Source organism: Palaemon carinicauda, chromosome 1 (assembly GCF_036898095.1).
Source record: "Palaemon carinicauda isolate YSFRI2023 chromosome 1, ASM3689809v2, whole genome shotgun sequence".
NCBI classification, from domain to species: Eukaryota; Metazoa; Arthropoda; class Malacostraca; order Decapoda; family Palaemonidae; genus Palaemon; species Palaemon carinicauda.
The window spans coordinates 103,399,342-103,401,429 of record NC_090725.1 but is presented as its reverse complement, the minus strand read 5'-3'; the positions used below and the strand labels follow the sequence as shown (position 1 = coordinate 103,401,429).

The following is a 2,088-nucleotide window of genomic DNA, read 5'->3' as shown; positions in this document are numbered from 1 at the left end:
TAAAAATATTGCAGTTATCAACAATGTTAGGAAAAAAAACAAAAAAAAAAAACTGAAATCCAACAGTCCTGAACTATAGGAAATAGCCTACTTTAATGAGGAGATTCGCCAATGAGACTCAATTTCCTAACAGAATACGAGAGAGAGAGAGAGAGAGAGAGAGAGAGAGAGAGAGAGAGAGAGAGAGAGAGAGAGAGAGAGAGAGAGAGAGAGAGAGGATCTTTTGAACATCTAAGTGTTATGGCCTAGTTCAAGACACACAAATACAAATACATGTACAGTATACATATTTACATACATAAACATATACATACATACAATATGTGAGAGAGAGAGAGAGAGAGAGAGAGAGAGTGGGCGTGGCTGATACTGCCAACAGCTGTCAAACAGGGCTGTAGACGCAGAGAAGAAATCTTGAACCAATTCACTTATATAACTAAAAGATTCAGAGCTCTGCACAATTTCCGAAATTCCTTAAGTTGAGACCAAAGGAAGATTTATAAAACAAATAATTGTTTACATTTATAAGGGATCATGTTTACTCTTGTAGATTAATGATACCTGATCAGGGGTTGTGTACAATAAAAAGATCAATGAATTTGTCTATCATATATGCAATGTATGTTCAGCTGTTCACTGTTTGCATTTATATATCAACTGATGAACTGTGTTGTGTGTGTATTCATACACAATGCCTCAGTAACTACACCTATCACCTAAAATTCACAAACCCTTCTTCCATTTTCACAAGTTATGCACAAATTATACAAGTTTTTCTATTTTCTTATTTCCTTTCCTCACAGGGCCATTTTTTTCCTGTTGGAGCCCTTGGGCTTATAGCATCTTGCTTTTCCAGCTAGGGTTGTAGCTAATGATGATGATGATAATAATAATAATAATAATAATAATAATAATAATAATAATAATCACCACAACAGCTGAAAAGGGGAAAAATCTATCAATTTATCTTCTTTTCTAAAAGAAATGTGTAATTAAAACCTATTAATCATTTTTTTTTCCAATAGAACATTGACCAGACTTTACTGAGATAAGGCCTTCTAAATTCCTCTCCTGACGCCAATAGAGAATTTAGTCTTTGTGGCCGAGCAATAGTCCTCGTAATGACTCAATTTCTTCTTTTATCACCAACCGATATTAAAATCGATTATATTGTTCCTTCTTGAACTCAAAAAAAAAAAAAAAAAAAAAAAAAAAAAAATCCACATGGATAACACAAACAGCCACTTGAAAATCTCATACAATAACCTTTCACAAATTAGGACCTTTACAGGAGCTAAAAACGATTTTTACAAATGCCAATATGAAATTCCTTTCGACAATATAAGACATACTAAAGCATGTAACTGGTTATTTCAAATATCTAACATTTAAATTGATTAAACATACGCGAGAAAATAAGTGAATAAGCACCTTAAGTGACTCCTTACCCTTTCACTTAATTTTTTTCACAGCACTAGTTAAAAAAACATGTCCTTTTCTGGCCGTGTCTATGGCAGACTGAAATTCTGAATCTTCTTCTACAGCCGTTAAAAACATCCCTAGACAAGCACTAAAATATCCCTAGATCAGAGGTATTTCCCCCTGGTCTTCTTTAACATTTTGCATTCTTCAAGATGATAATACGAAGTATATACTATTGCCTCTTCTGTAATTATAATGTACTATATATTTACTCTTAATCATTGTGTTTAAGAAACCACTAACGGAATATAGATTTTCTCAAACAAGAGTTTTTTTTGTTTTTTTAACAGCTAAAATATCCCCATTTGGAGACAAATTCCCTAAAATTGGTTGACAAACTCCAAGATTTGCTTCAACCAATCAGGGACCTCCACTACACACTTCGTTTCTATAGTTCTCTCCATTATGTTTTTAGTTTTAAATAAGTTTAGCTAATATTATCTTCCTTAAATTATACAGATGTACATTCGGACACACTATTCAATCTTTTTCTCTTTCTCTTGTTATTTTGAAGCTTTTATCCTTTTGAAGTTTTCATCGTTTTGTTATTTTCAAGTTATCATACTTTTATTATTCTGAAGTTTTTATTGTTATTTTGAAGTTTTC

At 32.2% G+C, this 2,088-nt stretch overlaps 1 long non-coding RNA gene across 1 annotated transcript in view; it reads right to left on the bottom strand.

The window, feature by feature from the left end:
* Positions 1-1,536, bottom strand: part of LOC137642720 (uncharacterized) — a 45,110-nt gene extending 43,574 nt beyond the window's left edge. Inside the window, exon 1 of the long non-coding RNA XR_011044844.1 lies at positions 1,449-1,536. This is a non-coding gene — a long non-coding RNA (uncharacterized lncRNA). The remainder of the gene's footprint in view (positions 1-1,448) is intronic.
* Between the last annotated feature and the right edge of the window lie 552 nt (positions 1,537-2,088).